The sequence below is a fragment of the Cnephaeus nilssonii genome (genome assembly GCF_951640355.1).
Source record: "Cnephaeus nilssonii genome assembly, chromosome: 9".
In the NCBI taxonomy this organism is placed as follows: Eukaryota; Metazoa; Chordata; class Mammalia; order Chiroptera; family Vespertilionidae; genus Cnephaeus; species Cnephaeus nilssonii.
Genome location: NC_137080.1, coordinates 94,971,068 through 94,990,030, shown reverse-complemented (window position 1 = coordinate 94,990,030; position 18,963 = coordinate 94,971,068). Strand labels below are relative to the sequence as shown.

Here is an 18,963-nt window from a genome sequence, read left to right as displayed (position 1 = left end):
CCACTCTGGTATCTGCCTTGTTGTGAAGCATCTTTAATGGCTGCAATGGTGGAGGTCTTGGCCTTTGGAATACAAGCTCCAATGCTTCATAAGCAGGGCTCCATCGGGGAAAAGTAGCTGGAAGTCAGAACTTGAAGAATTTGAAAATACACAGGTTTTAGAGGCTGTCATAAATGTTAATTACAACAACCTGAGTAGTGTCTAAATAACTTTTAATATATTTTTATTGATTTCAGAGAGGAAGGAAGAGGGAGAGAGAGATAGAAACATCAATGATGAGAGAGAATCATTGATTGGCTGCCTCCTGTATGCACCCCACTGGGAATGGAGCCTGCAACCCCAGCATGTGCCCTGACTGGAAATCTAACCGTGACCTCCTGGTTCATAGGTCTACACTCCACCACTGAGCCATGCCAGAGAGGCCCAAGTAGAAGCTTTAGATTCCTAACAGCAGGCCCCCCAGAAAATGAAAAGGCCACCTATAGGTTCAAATTATTTCAGTGCACTGGATGCTGAATCCACGGGGAAGGAGACCCCTCCCCAGCAAGGCCTCATGGCTTGCCTTGTGACATTTTATCTCTGCCTCTGACCAGCTGTGTGAGCCTGGGCACCTCACCTCTCTGCTGCAGGGTCCTCCTAATAAAATAGGACTGGTATTGGAGCATGGCAGGTGCATTTAAGGAGTCCTAGAAATTCATTCCAAGTACAGTGTGTGTATATCCTCACAACAACCTAACGGGGTGCTGTCAGTGCCCCCAGCCAAAGGCACCTGGAGCACACCTGTGGTGTGTCACACATGATGTTATGTCATCACAGTGATGTTATGTCACACATGATGTTTATTTGGATCTTTTCCAAAAATAGGGACTTTTTTAAAACGCCGTGGGACGCGGGACAAATTGTTAAAAATCGGGACTGTCCCGCCAAAAGCGGGACGATCTGGTCACCTTACTTTAGTCACATCTACAAAATATCAACATTTGATTGACTATCTGGGGACTATAACCTAGCTGACACATAAAATTGATCAATAACCTCAGGGTTTGGGCTTGTAGGTGATCTTGGGAAGGATTTGAGAAATAGAGACTTTGTTCTTAATTGGATTCTGTTAGGAAGTGGGTGCTGGGTTAGGTAGTTCTATAATTGGGCATCTTAATACATTTTACCTGCAAGGAAGGAAGGCAATACTGAAGGTAAAGCTCTAATTGGTAGAGACTCAGCAGTCAGCTCTGGCCAGGTAGCCTCCTCTGAATATGCTAAGGTTGCGGATTCAATCTCCCGTCCCATATAAGAAGCAACCAATGAAAGCATAAACACATGGAACAACAAATCAATGTTTCCTTATTCTCTCTCTCTCTCTCTCTCTCTCTCTCAATCAATCAATTAAAAAAATAATAAAAAGGAGCAGCAGTCATTCACATTACCCAGGAGAGAAGTGTGCTTGGCTGTTTTTGTGGCTCAGACAATGTTCATGTTCTGATTATTTAGGCTGTGAGAACCAGCAGGCACACACAGAGAGGAGATTCTGATTTCATACAGTCCCTCCCTTCATGGAGAATTCCCTCAGGTCTACTCTGAGCAGAGGCTGCATCAGAACCTCAGAACCCGGGATTTCCCAGTGCCTGCCAGGCCTTCTGGTACACACTTCAGTCGGCAACTGAGGTGTCATCACAGTGGGGGTTTCTGATTGGCCAGAACCTGACCTGCAGGGTTTGGTTTGGGTGTTTTTAGATTTCTTCCTCAGCTTGGTCCTCACCATTGCTCTATAACTCAGAGCAGCAACTGCTGAGACAGCCTTGAGAAGAGGATGACCCTAAACAGAGTCCTGATTTAGGGGGCCCTTGCCCTGACCACTGTGCTGAGTTGCTGTGGAGGTGAAGACATTGTGGGTGAATGCACCGCTGAGCCACGTGGGGACTGGACTGGGGAAACAGAATTGGAGGGTAAAAAAGATAGAGGTTTGCATAGAAAGAGTAGAGATTCCTCAAAGGCGTCCTCAATATTAAGCAGATCCAAAAATTATGGTCCTTCCTCCTGTGGGAAATCAGAGTCCTCACCCAGTCTCTGCTACCTGAACCATTGCACACTGCACCAAGGCCATCATCCTGGTTCTAATGTTGGCTCCATGAATATAGCCCGGAGGCTCTATGGCATTCATGTGTGATTGCCTCAAAGATTAGGGTGTTTTCACAAGTGGATGTTCTGTTACTAAAATTCATGAACCATTGCTTCCAAATTTTTCTGAACAACTTTTGGAGCTTTATGAATATTTCTCCTGTAGTTTATTTACCTTGGGGTAAAGAGTTTCATGAATTATGTGTACATGCAGATATGAAGAAGGGTTCTTTGCCTTGTCTCAGATTTACGTACATTTCCAAGCTGAAAACTGGCACGGGTGGGGAATGGGAAAACAGCCCACTGAGGGCCTTCAGACAAGTCATTTTATCACGTGGTTTTCACTTAATCTCAGTTACCTCTTATGCGTCACCTTACAGAAAATCAAGTAAAGCAGGTATTAGGTGTGCTTCCCAAGTAATGAAGCACCTTACAGAAAATCAAGTAAAGCAGGTATTAGGTGTGCTTCCCAAGTAATGAAGACCAGTAAATGTCAATGACATTTAAAATTACTACTACTACAGGTATAGCTTTATAATTCTTATTTAACAAAGTAGGGAATATCTTTACTTTCATTTTAAAATTGAGAACTTTATGATGAAAACTTGGTGAATTAAATTATTTTAGCCTCAAACTGTCAGCCCAAATGACCTGTACTTCACCACATCTAAGGAAGCTCTGGAAGAGAAGGATTGGGCATCCAATCATGCTTTAGTGCCCTGGGCCCCTCCACCTCTGTTGCTCACTTTCCACCCTCTCTTCCTTTCCACCCTTACCCTCCTTTCTTTCCAGGGTCCATCCCTGGCTCTTTTCCTGCTGTTTTATTGGCCTGAAGAGTGGGTTTGTAAAAGCAAAGCAGAAAAACCAAGCACTGTAGTTCAAAGGAGAATTGAACTGGAGGTTACTCTGATCTTAAATGATGTTATTAACCACTAGAGTTCTGGTGCACGATTGGGGTCCCTCGGCCTGGCCAGCGATAGGAGCTGTTCAGGGCCATCTCACCCAGTCCGGATGGGTCGATCAGGGTCGGCCTGCCCGGGGGAGAAACCACAGGAGGTTGGCTGTGGGAGCGCACTGACCACCAGGGGGCAGCTCCTGCATTGAGAGTCTGCCTCCTGGTGGTCAGTGCGCGTCATAGCAACTGGTCGACCAGTCGTAACAGTTGCTTAGGCTTTTAAATATATAGATGGCTGCTCCCAGGCTTTCGTGGTTTGGTAGGAAAGTTTTGTCTGCTCCTCCAGAACACGTCCAAGTCCCTTTTTCTCAATGTCACTCCAGAATGTGCTGGTCCGGCTCGACATATCCCCACAGTGAGCAAAGGGTCAAAGGCCCGCAATGCCTATAGGGCCCCATGAAAATGTTTTACTTTCTTTTAAAATTAGAAGAAAAAATGAACTTTTAGGGTATAAGAAACTAGTTTAATTTAACCTGGATTATATTTGCCTTTATACCAACATGGTCATAAAATATAAGTTTTTAATATTTTTATGGAAAAATAAAGGCCACTAACAACAGTGCTTAGGGCTCGTGAGCCATAATGCAACCCGGTCACCGCTGAGTCTAACTTTCACAGGATGCTGCTGCCTTCAAGTCTGTCAGTCTTCCCAAATCTCTGTCATCCTGGAGAACAGGGCGGACATTTGCTACACAGTTTGAGCACCAAGAGCTCAGTGCTGGGACTCAGATGAAGAGATGTGCTGTCTGCCCCTGGAGGCAGCTCAGATTAGCGATAGGACAACATGGTGCCCAGAGCAGGGACACTGCTGTGCAGGACAGTGGGCCCAGCGAGGCTGAAACTGAGAGTGAGCAGTTCCAGCTGGCGCAGTAATGTCCCTCAGCAGCAGCGTGCAGCCAGGACATGTGCAGATGAAAAGGATAATCACATATATTCATGTTTGTAATGGAGTCAAGAGGATTCGTTACAAGGACAAGGAGGCTTTGGTGGAGGATATGGAAAGGGCCAACCAAGTCATACTGGGGGGATGAATAGGTAAACTTGCAAAGAGGACATTTGCATGGAGGGGCTGGAGGTCACAATGTGGTCAAAACTATGCTTCATGAGGGGACTTAGTAAGAAGTTGGTAACTAAGCAGAAACTTCCAGAATGAACTGGAGGTGTCCAGGAAATCCTGGAAGATAATTGGAGGGAGAAAAACAGACCCTTGTAAAGACCAAGGAGCATGAAAACATGGCATCTGGTTTGATTGGCAGGTGAGGTATTTGTGGAGGACCCAGCACAGTACACCCATCGGCTCCTTACTCACCTGTGACTGCCCTATTCAGTAAGCTCCTCGCTGACAGCATTTTACTCCTCACTCCTCGCAATGTCTGAAACCTTGTTGATGGTCAGGAAGTAGGAAGGGAGGGAAGAAGAAATGGTAAAAAGCTCAGACAAGTTGTCCAGTCAGGCTCACCTGGGCAGAGTCAGCTGCGCTGGCTGCGGTCTGCTTTGGCGTCACAGACAAGTACACTGTCCATTCGAGGGAAGGGCCAGAGTTTTCCTTGAGTCCTCAACACGGTAAGTGTTGAGTCAGAAAAAGGAGAGGTTTAGTAACGTCCTTCAAGAAAAGAAGAGGGCCGAGACCGGTTTGGCTCAGTGGATAGAGCGTCGGTCTGCAGACTGAAGGGTCCCAGGTTAGATTCCGGTCAAGGGCATGTACCTTGGTTGCGAGCACATCCCTGGTAGGGGGTGTGCAAGAGGCAGCTGGTCGATGTTTCTCTCTCATCGATGTTTCTACTTCTCTATCCCTCTCCTTTCCTCTCTGTAAAAAATCAATAAAATATATTTAAAAAGAAAAAGAAGAGGGGTGGGAAATAACAGAAATCCAAAGTCTAATGAAATTTCCAGTTTCATTTCAGAGGAAACCAGGTACTCTCCTCTAAGCATCACCACTGTTACAGAAGCAGAGACCTTAGCCCTGGCTGGTTGCTCAGTGGTTAGAGCATTGGCCTGCACATGGAAAAGTCATAGGTTTGATTCCTGGTCAAGGGCAGGTACCTAGGTTGCAGGTTCGTCTCTAGAGCCACCTGTGGGAAGCAGCCAATCAATCTGAGAGGTTTCTCTCTCTTTCTCCCCCCTCTTTTCCTTCCTCCAACTCCCTCTCAAAAAAAGTAAAAAATAAAAAATAAATATCCTCAGGGCCCTAGCCAGTTTAGCTCAGTGGATAGAACATCAGCCTGCAGAACAAAGGGTCCTAGGTTCAATTCCGGTCAAGGGCACGTACCTCAGCTGCAGGCTCCTCTCCAGTCTGGGCCCTGTTCAGAGCAAATACAGGAGGCAACCAATCGATGTGTTCCTTCACATCAATATTTCTCTTTCTTTCCCTCTCTCTTCCACTCTATTAAAAAAAAATTCAATGGAAAAATATCCCTGGGTGAGGTTTTATATATATATATATATATATATAACCTCAGGATTATATATATATATATATATATATATATATATATAATATATAACCTCAGGATTATATATATATATATAATCCTCACCTAAGGATGGATATATACATATCCATCCTTAGGTGAGGATTAAACACACACAGACACACACACACACAGACCTTAGAAACATGTTTACTTTTTATGTGTTTTGTAATATTGTCACTGCCCTTATCATGCTCTTTCTTTTTCTTTTCTTTTCTTTTTTTAAAATATATTTTTATTGATTTCAGAGAGGAAGTGAGAGGGAGAGAGAAATAGAAACATCAGTGATGAGAGGGAATCATTGATCGTCTGCCTCCTGCACGCCCCCTACTGGGGATCAAGCCCACAACTGGGGCATGTGCCGTGACCAGAAATTAAACCATGACCTCCTGGTTCATAGGTTGACGCTCAACCACTGAGCCACGCTGGCAGGGCTCATGCTCTTTCTTATTTCCTAAAATAGAGGCAATTCTTTTAAAATAATATTGTGTGTGCTTTTGTTGGTTAAAAAAATAAAAGGAGGACGAAATCCTTGCACAGAACATGCTCTGTTCTGAGCCAGTCCTGAGGGGAGAGGACCCACAATGAATGTGTTAATAACTGATGAAGAAATTGGGAGAGAAAACTTATGAAGCAGAGGGAGGAAAACTGAATCTCTGGAAAGAAAACTAAGGCTATAGTCATTCATTCATTCCTTGTTCCGCCCATTTCAGTATTTATCTTAAGCCCACGAGGTGCCTGGGGCTGAGCTAGGCGGGCAGAGAACACCAGTGAACAGGCCTGAGGAATTCTGTTCCTGTGACAGGAGCGAATGTGGGAGTGGAGAGGCAGCTGGATTCTAACAGGTCAGCCAGGGGAGGGAGCAGGCGCTGGGGATTGTCTGCAGGCTGTGCAGAAGGTGCAGCACACAATGTTTGCACGTCCATTTCTTGTCACTGTGTTTAACGAGATCCTTTCTCTCCTGTGTTTTGCACCTCCCTGCTCCCACCTCACTCATCAGCTGACCACGTTGGGGCCTATGGCATAAATGTCTACCAGTCTTATGGTCCCTCGGGCCAGTATACCCATGAATTTGATGGAGAGGAGGAATTCTACGTGGACCTGGACAAGAGGGAGACTGTCTGCTGGCTGCCTGGGTTCAGTGAATTTAAAGGTTTTGACACTCAGACTGCACTGAGAAACATGGCTATATTCAAATACAACTTGGACCTCCTGATTAAACGCTCCAACTATACCGCTGCTCCCAATAGTAGGTGTCCACCATCCTGTTTCTTTACTGAATCTACCCTTCACACCAGGCCTCACTCCCTTCTTGCTTCAAATAGATTCCCTTCACTCTATAAAATGCTCTCCTTTCCAAGGAGTCCCAGATCTTCCCATGTTATTTGCTGATCTCTCAGCCTCTCACTTCTTACAAATCACGTATTTCCATAAGATACAGAGATTCTTGCTCCCCTATGCAATCCTCGACTCCTTCAAGGACGGGTCCCCATAGACATCCCACCGTAACAAGGGGCCCACAAAGAGAAGGGCGTGGGGATGACCTGCGGGCAGTGTACAGAGGCTCACAAGCAGAGGGAACAAGAGCATCTCCGCTCTCCGGTGGGGAAACGTTGGTGGGAGGCCCCTCCAGGACGCAGGGACCCTCAGGGCAGAGCTGCCCACGATTCTAAACCCAGTGCTGCTTCCTCACCATAGAGGTTCCTGAGGTGACTGTGTTTCCCAAGTCTCCCGTGGAGCTGCGACAGCCCAACACCCTCATCTGTGCCGTGGACAACATCTTCCCTCCTGTGATCAACATCTCATGGCTGAGCAACGGGCACTCAGTCACTCAGGGTGTTTCTGAAACCAGCTTCCTGTCCAAGAAGGATCATTCCTTCCTCAAGATCAGTTACCTCACCTTCCTGCCTTCTGCTGACGACGTCTATGACTGCAAGGTGGAGCACTGGGGGCTGGACCAGCCACTCCTGAAGCACTGGGGTGTGTATGAGCCCTGCCATGACCTGCACAGCGGGTTCAGGATAACTTGCAGGAGGCCAATGACACACAATGAATACACTATATAAGAAATATGAATTTTGAAGGCATTGCGGGGCCAGGTGGAAACCTCTTTGCAAGAAGAGGAACCACAAGTCTGGGTCCTGCCTGCTTTTTATACAATTTGATTACACATTTTCCCTTTAGCAATGCATGCAGGCAGATCAAAGGTAAAGTCTGGTAAACATCACAATCACAGCAGAAGCAATCTTGTGCTGATTCAGCCCTGCTGAGATCAAGGTCCATTGACCTTCCAATGTCTTTTTTGCACTTTCATGCTAATGCTGCTATGCTTTGACCTCCAGCAGAGCCCCATGCCTTTTGGTGCCTTCTTTTCTCTGTCAACTCTGAACATCTGCCTATGATCCCCTATCTCTCGTGGTCCTAAAACTAACACTTTAAGGGTTTCTAATGATAGACTACACTCTCTCCCTAAGCCCCATGCCCCACATCTTTACAGAACCAACCCTTTCCCATTCCACCCCATATATATGCACAGCAACTCTCTGTATTCTGACCTCCACAACCTCACTCCCACAGAGCCTGAGATTCCAGCCCCCATGTCAGAGCTGACTGAGACTGTAGTCTGTGCCCTGGGGCTGGCTGTGGGCCTCGTGGGCATCATCATGGGCACCGTCTTCATTATCCAGGGCCTGCGCCCAGGTGATGCCTCCAGACAGCAAGGGCCCTTTTGAAGGGAAGGTAAGTGTTCAGATATATAACAGCAGAAGGAAACAAAGTGGGAGGAGGTTGTTGACAGAAGTGCAGTTGAAAAGTAGAATTGGGAAACAGTGTTATGGTAGCACAGGAGCCCCTAGATCTCATGTCTGTCTCATTGCAGGTGAGTTGCCATCCACAAACAGAGAGTGGATATGCTGGATGACAGCACTATTTCCTGGCCATGTTCATCACATCACTTCTCTCTTCCTACACTCATCCTCTCACTTCTCTGTGACTACAGGTGCTGTATCCCCCTCAGATCTCACATACCTCTCAGAATTCTCCCCCAAACTCTGGAATTTTTCTCAATTGGTACCTATTGTGGGATTCCTGGGGTATTCACTCAGCTATCTAATCCCTCAGTGACCCTGAATTGATATCTCTGTGGAAGGATAAACCCCCTTTATGAGGTCTTTACTGAAATTTTTCCTGTCGTTTATCTCAGGACTGACTAGGACCATGGCCCTTTATGCTTCAGGCCCATTTAATCTCATTTCCCAGATCAGGCTTCATGCCCAGTAACACAAAAGAAAGCAACTATAGTCTGATAATATTTTCATATCTTAGCTGAGGTTAATTTTTCTCTCTTCCTTGTGTCCCCACCTTTGGCCACTGTCCCTACCCCACCCCCAATTCAGGCATCAGTGAAGGTAGTATATACCTTCTGTCCTTGGTGTAGATTTGTTACAGCAGAAATACGAAAATAAATAAATCTGTATTCATTGTAATATAGCTGTTAAAAGTTATGACAGAGAAATAAGTTACTAGAAAGAAATTTTGAATCTCAAAAGTAGCAATAGTCAATATTTGTTGCCAAAACTTTAAATTTGTGAAGAAAACTAATGTTAGTAAAAGCTTTCTTCTTCCTCCACACCCTTGAGGAGATAGCAATTCTCTAGGCAGGAGAAAAATGGAAGTCAGTTAGGAGGGCATTGTAATGAGGCAATAATGAGGTGTCTGAGGACCAAGTGCTTTGTCCTTACTTAGATTAGTAACAACTGGGAAAGAGGTGGGAGTAGAAATCATGGACATACAGGGTCCCTAGGATACAAGTGTAGCTTGCCTCACCTCCTGGATGAGTCCTGCTAGCTAACCTGTGGATTTTCCTGTGCCATCCTGGCATGTGAGGGACAGGGGCTCAATATGGCTGCATGGTGTGTCCAGGCAGGTAAGCCCAATCAGTCTCACTGAATCCTTTTGTCCCTGTACACCTGGGAGCAGCAGAACAGCATCTCACTAAGGAGTGGGAGCCTGTGAGGAAGAAAGCACCCCGGTGCACAGGGATGAGATAATGCAACAGCAGTGGGTGATGGACCTTCTCTGGATTCACTGTCTCCCAGTGGAAACCCTGGCAGGGGAGATGGACCCACAGAGGGATGCTCTGGCTCTCCGGGGTGCACCCAACACTTCACTCCTGGGAGTGTACGAGATCTGACTTTGCGACATCCCGCCCTTTGCAACTGTGTTCCCCGCGTTGCCTCAGTCTTTCCGCCCTGCATGACTGCATCCACACATTGCACCTAGGATGGCATGATGGAACTGCCACAGGGTGAATGAGGCTGTCCCTGTCCGTGCCATCTGCCTCCGGGAGCTTAAAATGTAACTGGGAGAGACAGATACTAACAGAATAACGGATGCAGCATAGTTCAGTACAAAGAAAGCTAAATCCAAATCCAGGACTCAGCATGTTATAGCTGGCATTTTAAACTTTATAACACTGGGTAAAGTAGCTGACATTTCTGTGCCTTTTTCTCATTCATACATGGGAGCAATAATACTTTCCTTGCAGAGTTATTGACAGAATTTGAATAACTTGATATGTAGGCAGTGCTTTGCACACAGTATACAAATACATAGAAAATACTGCTAGTTATATCCATCATCAATAGCTTTATTTTTATAATTTATTTAATGTTTCAACTACAGTTGGCATACAATATTATGTTTCAGGTGTACAGCAAAGTGATTAGACATTGCATAAGTTACAAAGTGACCACCCCAATAAATCTAATACCATCTGGCATCATATATAGTTATTACACTACGAGAGGCCTGGTGCACAAATTTGTGCACATTGAAAGGAAATTAATTAGAAGAAATATTTTAATATTGCTCTTTGCCCTTTCTCTATAATATAAGTGTCAACCAAATGTAATTGACAATGACAGGTGGAAAAACATGCATGCAATTGGCGCTAGTGAGAACTTTATAGATAGATAGATAGACGATAGATAAACTTGCTTAATTAGACCTGCTTTCTGATTTAGCTAAACTTTTTCCAGCTCAGTGAAGCACCCCAACTTCTCTTTCAGGTAATTGTCAGCAACACAGCAATAAATATCAACAGGAAGCAGATTATTATTGTACATTATTATTGTAGATGATGCAGGGAGAACAAAGGGTAAAATATTTAACTGCAGCAGAATTGACTATATTCTACACAGTGAGAAAACCTGAAGTCATTTTCAAATTCCACCATTTCTTACTTCTTTTTAGTAGGGTCAAGTATCTAAGCTTTCTAAATCTCCATTTTCTGGCTAATAAAAAGAAAATAGGATTCCACCGAGTCTCCTATCTACCTACTCCAGGACTTCTGTGAGGATCAAATGAGATGAGGCATGGAAAAATGCTTCACAGACATGGGCACCTGGCTATAAAGCAAGTCGTGTTCATGGCCTGAAGAAACTCCAAAGAGGCTAGTTGCTAGGGAGAGGAAGCCAGGCGTTGCTAAGTGACATCATTACCTGGCACCCACAGCGACTGTTTCCAGGCTGGGCTGGGCTGGGGGCCGCATTTTGCACCATGGGGTCCTGGCAGTATCTACTGCAATTTGGTGGGGTGTCACTCCAGAGTGATGGTGGGGCCTTTGTCCCAGTTGGGGGAAGCCAAGTGTTGCTTTATCACGTTGAGCATCTGCCCCTGGTGGTCAGTGTGTGTCATAGTGACCAGTCAGACAGTCAGAGGGACACTTAGCATATTAGCCTTTTATATATATAGATTATTGACTATATATTTCCTATGCTGTATTTTACATCCCCATGACTGTTTTTATAAGTGCAAAAGTGTACATCTTAATCCCTTCCTCTTTTTCAACCACCTCTCCAAACCCCCTCCCATCTAGCAACTGTCAAAATGTTCTCCTTATCTGTGAATTAGTTTCCACATTGTTTGTTCATTTACTTTGTTCATTAGATTCCACAAATAAGTGGAATCACATGGTATTTGTCTTTCTCTGTCTGACTTATTTCACTGAGCATAATACTCTGTAGTCCATCTATGTTGTCACAAATGGCAAGATTTCATTCTTTTTATGGCTGAAATAATATTTCATTATATATATATGTACCACATCTTTATCAAATTTATTTTTAATGGATCATATTACATGGAAAACACTTTTGTTTTTCTGAGCCCTTTAATAATTTAGGAGATTCAAATGTGGAGCCATGGATGAATTTCTTTTCATATGTTGATTGGATGATTTTTTCCCTCTTGGGACAAGAGGCTGAGATTGGGTTAAGCTGAGAGAGTAGAAAGGGTAGAGCAATCAGTAACATTTCATTGTTGGAGGGGTTGCTAAAAAAGCTGATATCGCAAGAAATTGTAATATTTGACCTTGGGTTTTTACTCTAATGAAAAATATATTCCCTCTCTAACCCATAAATTTTTTGTTAAGTACTAGTATGCTATATGCAACAGAGCTATATACAACAGATCTTTAAGTCTGTTTACTTTGGAAAGGAGGTACAGAAGATTCAAGGAGAAAAGCTACCTGTGATATAGAAGAGAGTAATTAAAAATGCAGACTAGGAATTAGTACATGCAGGGACTCTGAACCAGAAATAATCCTGATAATGTAAGTAACAGAGCACAGGGAATGTTTATGGCAGTGAAAATACTCTGTATGGCACTATAATGATGGGTACATGTCATTATACATTTGTTCAAACATAAAGGGTGAACCCTAATATCAACTGTGAACTTTGAGTATAATGATGTGTCAATGTAGGTTCATCAGTTGTGACAAATGCACCACTCTGGTAGGGGATGGAGATAATGGGGGAGGCTGTGCATGGTGGGGACAGAGGTGTATGGAAATCTGTGCCTTCCACTCAATTTCATTGTGAACCTAAAACTTTTCTAAGATAAAGTGTATTTTTAAAAGATCAGCAATTATGATCCCAAATGTATAAAATAAACATTTTTGTATAAAAAATGTAAGTCAACTAAAAACATACAAATATACTGAGAAATTTTGCAATAAAATTTTGAATAAATTTCAATGATCCATAAGGTAAGAATCCAGCATTTTGGAGGTGGTGTGTGTGTTACTGTAGCATAAGAATTATATTGAATGGCATTATTACCAGTGTCACAGAAACACACAAATCTGCCCTACTCAGACTCCTTTCCTGTGGGATCCCTTATCACATCCTGCGTGTTTCAGGGTTCCCATTCAGGTCCGGTTTCTGGAGAAGGCTGCAATCAAAATGAAGAGAAGCTAGAAAAGAATCAATTTGGGTAAATGGGGGGCCAGGCGGGAGCCCACCTCTAGTGGGAGGACTACTCACTGCTCTGGCCTTTGCCATCCCTTTTATTGGGGTTCTGAGATACACCCCAATTTCCTTTAGGCAGGAAATTCCAATAATAGACAATCAGCAAAAATTTACATATGATTAACAGGAGAGAGTTGCTTTAACTACCAATGTCTCAACTAAACAATGAGTGACTAGCTCTGACCATTCAGAGCAATTAAGGTTGACCAAAGCATTCCGGATTCCCTTTTCACATTTAACTTCCAAATGTCTCAATGTTTGGTTTCCGGCATCTCCCCCCAATTCCTTCCTTAAAAAATCTTGCATTTATAGACCAGAAATAAACATATAAGAACAAAATATGTTTGAGTTCCAATTTCAATGTCCAAAAGTTTTGAGTCCAAAGTTTCAATGTCCAAAAGTTCTGATGTGTACATGTCAGCAACGATGTCTGGATGGTGGACAAATGGCGATGCAGGTCCGACCTCTGTGGTTTGGACCTGGGCAATCTGCAGTGACGCACATCTGCTGACTGCTAGTATGGTAAGGCATGGTCAGCGTCTTCCATCTCTGGACTATTTCTCCTCTTGTCTTCATGGCTGGAGCATTCCTGTTAATTCCTCTCTGTTGCAGGAATCCACATGGTCTTGGAGTTGTTTTCTGAAAATATACAAACATATTCTCGACCAAAAGTTAATAAAGGAATCTTTTCTATAAATTTTTCTTGGGATCCTATTATTTTTTTGCCCAAACAATTTTCCTTTGGCTTATTTTGACACCATATATGTTTTTCATGGGTGTCCTGCTGTATGAAAATTAATTTTCAAAGTAAAAAATTTTTTCTAGATGTAATTTACTTACAGGATATTTTTTCTTACATGGTATTTTTCCACCATCCCCCTTTTTTATTTAATTTTTAGGAGACTTTTGGAAAATTTTTATAATGCAGTCTTGATAACTTTAAATTATTGCACAAAAATATGACTGCTTTAGGTTCATTGCATGTTAAGCAATTTTACCATGAAATAAACTACCAATAGAAACTTTGGTTACTACTTTAGGAACAGCTTTTTGTACAATTAAATTTTCTTAAATATTCACTTATTTCATTTAGCCAATTTAAATTAACCTGAAAACTTGACTATTTTACTGTCAAATTTAATACTCTAAGAAAAATCTTAGTTTACACTATAAATATTAATGAAAAGGATTATTTTGCATCCTTGAGAAAGCTCTGAGCATTTCTGGATTTAGGCTGGATTTAGACATAGGGCAACTGCCATGGGCCAACTCTCTGTTGCCTGGGTCCCAATCCAAGCTTGGCCAAGTCTCTTTCTGTTATCTGGGTCCAGATCTGAGCTGGGCCAAGTCTCTGTATGTTGCCTGGGTCCCGATCTGAGCTGGGCATGGGAAGTGCGAAACAGCCATGGGGCAGGAGACCTCCCTCAGAAGGGGCGAGTGTTCAAGCCCCTGTGTAATGTTGGGGGGGGTGAGGATCTGTCTCCCACCTCTGTTGACCCCCAAGTTCTCTCCTGATGGCCCCTCTGCGACTGTGCCTGTCTTAGGTTGTTCCTCCCTTGAGGAATCTTACCCGTCATTGACTAACCAGCCATCCTCCAGGGCCAAGCAGGGTGATATGAGGTGAGGTTCTGTCTCCTTGGTAGCCTATGCCCCTGTGGCCTCCATGCCCAGCACCTGCCTTGGGATCCCCTCGCCAGCTGGCGGGGCCCCGGCACTGATCACATGTCTTGGGGAACCCAGGTTTCTTCTCCAGGGAGGGCCCAGCTCACGCCATTGTGCGAGAGATAGATCCATGGTACCAGCTACCATAAGGCTTCAACCTCAGCATGAACAGAAAACTCAGGCAACAGCTGTGGGCAATTGGATTGTGAGAAGAGGGTCCCTCTTGGCAAAAAGGGCAAGAAGGGCCAATATAGAATGCTCAGGTGCCTTCCCAGGGGGCCTTCCACACAGTGGAAGGGATTAAATCCTTTCATGTCCTTTTAAATTGCTGCCAAACATTCAAAAAATTAGATTTTTAAGTTTGTTTGGGGTAATTGTACAGTATGCTGTTGTAAAACATCAAAAATTATAATGACATTGTAGAAAAATATCATGTAAGGATACTTTGCTCTAGGCATGGTAACTCAATTTCAAACTGGCTGTCAATTTCTTTTTGTATAGACAAAGTCTTAGTTACATTTTCTGCACTTCTCTTTAATTCTACACACAAAGGGGCAGTGGTTTGATTTTGTGTCATACAAAAGGGAAGCTGGGTGTCGACACCTGTGTAATTATACTTTCTTGCCCCACCCATTTTCCTCCTGGATGACCAAGGTGTTTGGTATTATTGGTGACTACATTAGTATGGATTAGATTTAATATTTTAATAACAATCCTCAGTTTATCCTGGAATACCAGTGAAAGAGATTTCAAAATTTTCAAATTTCTCCTTTTTATTAAGCAAGAAATTTATTTTTTTTTTTAAAGAGTAGTCCCATTAGCTAATTTGCATATACAGAGGGATCATGGGAAGCCTTCAGTCACTTCCTTAAAAAACTTATTTAAATTGCTTACAAAGACATTGGCTTATTTAAAGGAATGGGGTTGGCCTTTGTTATTTCAAGATGGCGGGCAGTAAGCCACGTGAGTGGTAAGACATGTGGCCATCATGGCGGCTGCTCAATCTGTTCTTTCAAAAGAAAGTAAAAAATCACATTGCAGACAATCACTAGCTGTTTCTGGTCTTTATTAGAATTATTTATAAAATATTGGCTTTTCATTTAGCTGAAAACCTTGATTATAATTTAATAAGCTATTTTTTTAAAGTAATTAAAGTAGGTATCTTCATTTAAAAAATAAAGCAAATTTACGTCTGAATTCACAAGCCGAATATGTTGCCCCACCTCTAGCTTAATTAAAAATGCAGGGGGCTACATAAAGTTAGGATTCAATTACTTATAAAAACATTGGCTTCTCATGTAACTTAATTTTTTTTTTCTTCAGTAGGTAATTTTATTTATTTATTTATTTATTTATTTATTTATTTATTTTTAATTTCTTTATTGATTAAGGTGTCACATATTTGTCCTCATCCCCCCATTCCCATCCCACACCCCTCCCCATGGATGCCCCAACCCCCTGTTGAACTTAACCATTGGTTAGGCTCTTATGCATGCACACAAGACCTTTGGTTGATCTCTCCCCCCTCCCCCCACCCTCCCCTATCCTCCCTCTGAGGCCCGATAGTCTGATCGATGCCTCCTTGTTTCTGGTTCTGTTCTTGTTCATCAGTCCATGTTGTTCATCATTTCCCCTAGATGAGCGAAATCATGTGTCACTAGAGATGTACTTATAAGAATTGAATGTGCGACGAGCAATAATAGTTATGCTGACAGGCAAATGAATCAGTCAGTAGTGAGTTTCTTTCTGGACCAACAGTTCTTTTGAGACCCAATATCAATGTCCAGCAGTTCCTTATGAGTACATGTCGGCACTGACCCCTCAGCTCTGGATGGTGGACAAATGGTGGTAATGCAGGTCTGACTCCCTCTGGTTTGGTCTCGGCTGGACCCAGGGGCACTGCTTCACCCGGATCCAGGGGCCCACGGCCTCACCCGGACCCGGGGCCAGGCTCACCCGGATCCAGGGGCCCAGGGCCTCACCCGGACCCGGGGCCAGGCTCACCCGGATCCAGGGGCCCACGGCCTCACCCGGACCCGGGGCCAGGCTCACCCGGATCCAGGGGCCCGCGGCCTCACCCGGACCCGGGGCCAGGCTCACCCGGATCCTGGGGCCCACGGCCTCACCCGGAACTGGGGCCAGGCTCACCCGGATCCAGGGGCCCACGGCCTCACCCGGACCCGGGACCCAGGCTCACCCGGATCCAGGGGCCCATGGCCTCACCCGAACCCGGGGCCAGGCTCACCCGGCTCCAGGGGCCCACGGCCTCACCCGGACCCTGGACCCAGACTCACCCTGACCCAGTTCCCAGCCTCACTCGGACCCAGAGGTGCGTAGCTTCACTCGGATCCGGGACCCAGGGGGGTTTCGTCTTCTTGATCCCATTTCCTGTTGGTCCATTCCATCTCAGTAATTCCTTCGGCCATTTTCTCAGAGCTCCAGGGCAGCCGCCGCAGAACTCGTTGGGCAGCGGGCTCGGCGAAGCTCTGGTGTGCCCGGTGCGCGGCGGCGGGCTGGTCCAGGGTGGCTGCGTCGCCCCTTGGGTCTGCAGCGGTGGCCAGTCACCGAGCGTGCGCACCTGGCTGCTTCCAGGGCGTTGAGATTCTTGAAGGACTCGGAGGTCAGCAAGCGCGGAGTCTCCCACCCCTTGTTTCCCAGTGGCTCGTCTGTCCGTGCTCGGCAGCGAGTGGGGCCTTCCCCTTAGCCGGAGACCACCGGGGGGACTGCGCCGAGCACGTTCCAGGCCGCCACTGTGTCGCCTGAGCCGTAGTTCTTAAAGTGTGATCTTTGGGTCACCGGCATCAGCATCGTCCCGAGTACCCCTCTCTTTTATTCTAGTATTAGAGCATCTGCTCAGTCAGCCCTCCGGTGGTTCTGGATGGTGTCTGCTCTGCTCTCCCGTCGTAGACTCAAAATTGTTGTGGTAGGCAACAATCAGGCTTCCGCCCTATGCCTCCATCTTGGTCTTCCTTTGTATAGTTAAGTCTTGATTGTTGTTGGTGTCGCTGGGAGGAATTGTCCTCCAGGCCAATTGGCTGTGCGGATCCTCTGTGACTATAAAGGAAGAGTTGCTGTGTAGGAGACAGATTTATGGGCCGGGGCTTGGTGCAGCAAGGCTTTGGCGCTCACTGAGTCTGCCTCTTGAATGTGTCCTTTATGTGAGTGGTTGAAATCTGGTGTCATCTCACACCGACCACTAGATGCCCTCGTTTCCGGGTCTCCAATGGTGTGTATGTCATCTACTACCTGAGACCACTCAGCAGGATTTGCGGCAAAAACTGCAGTTTCCTCCTCCTGTCTGAGCGTCCCTAGAGCAGTCCGACTGCAGAACCGCAGTTTATCTGGTCAAGCTGCCACAGGGCAGGCCACCCACATGCAAAAGCCATTGTTTGGAGCCCAGGTGTGCCTGCAAGACGTGCGGGGCGGAGCTGCAAAACGAGCTGGGCGGGTCCCAGGGCTGGGCGAGTCTCAGGGCGGGGCAGGGCCTCAGGGCGCCACCAGACCATGGCGTGGCGAACCACACTGGTTGCAAGTCCGCTCCTTCTGCCCTCCATGCTTCCAAGCCCCCTCGCTCCGCACTCCAATGCAGCAAACACTGATTGCTGGGCGCGCCTCCGCAAGGAAGTCACTCCCACTCTCCGATCCGAAGGCCGAGAGTCCCGCCTCTCCCCGCAGGCGTCTGGGGCGCTAATCTCCCCTAGGTTTGGAACAAAAGCCACAATTCCCTTCCCCCGACCCATGCGCCTCCGCACCTCAGCTCCTCCAGAGTTCGCTCTTTCCTCTTCTCTCTTAGCTGTAAATCCACCATTCAGCCAGGTCTCCTGTGGTTCTGGGTGGCAGACGCTCTGTGCGCGCGAAGTTCCTTTGTTTAACCTTGAAATTGTTGTGCGCGAAGTTCCCTTGCTCGACTCTGCTGCCTTCTTGGTTCTCCTCTCCCAAAATGGCCAGAGGACCCGAGTGTAAGACAGGAAGTCCTAAGAATCCTCCAAGTCGGTGTTGGCGGTCTCCGGGGCCCCGAGGATCTCAGTGGGGAGCTCGGTCGGGTCGGTGACGCGGGTGGGCCCGTCTCGCAGAAAGATGGTCTCTTCCTTCACCGAGAGCCGCTGCGCCGAGTCCGCGGCCGCCGCCACAGCAGTTGCCGCGGCGCCCACGAGCCCATGGCCCCGGCTGCGGTGCTGGCTGAAAGGAGCAGCCGCCCGGCCTGGGGAGACGCGAGCAGGAGTCGCTGCGCTTGCCAGTCCATCTTTTAGTTTTTTTTTCGGAACTGCCATGCGAGGCAACAGATCAGCCGTTCACCTCCGCCGCCATCTTTTTTCTTCCTCATGTAACTTAATTTATATGAGACCTTGATTATATTTTAAAAAGTCTAATTTATAAAGTAACTTAAGTAGGTATCTTTAATTAAAAAAGCAAAGAAGCTTATTCAGTAAACTTATTTGATACTTTA

At 45.6% G+C, this 18,963-nt stretch overlaps 1 protein-coding gene and 1 pseudogene across 3 annotated transcripts in view; one reads left to right on the top strand and one right to left on the bottom strand.

The window, feature by feature from the left end:
* Positions 1-18,963, bottom strand: part of LOC307105299 (HLA class II histocompatibility antigen, DQ beta 1 chain-like) — a 141,272-nt gene that overhangs the window by 49,801 nt on the left and 72,508 nt on the right. The window lies entirely within an intron of this gene.
* On the top strand, positions 1,808-8,273 carry LOC307105392 (SLA class II histocompatibility antigen, DQ haplotype D alpha chain-like; annotated as a pseudogene). Its single transcript has 4 exons — positions 1,808-1,889; positions 6,542-6,790; positions 7,240-7,521; positions 8,119-8,273. The product of its transcript is annotated as an SLA class II histocompatibility antigen, DQ haplotype D alpha chain-like (transcript).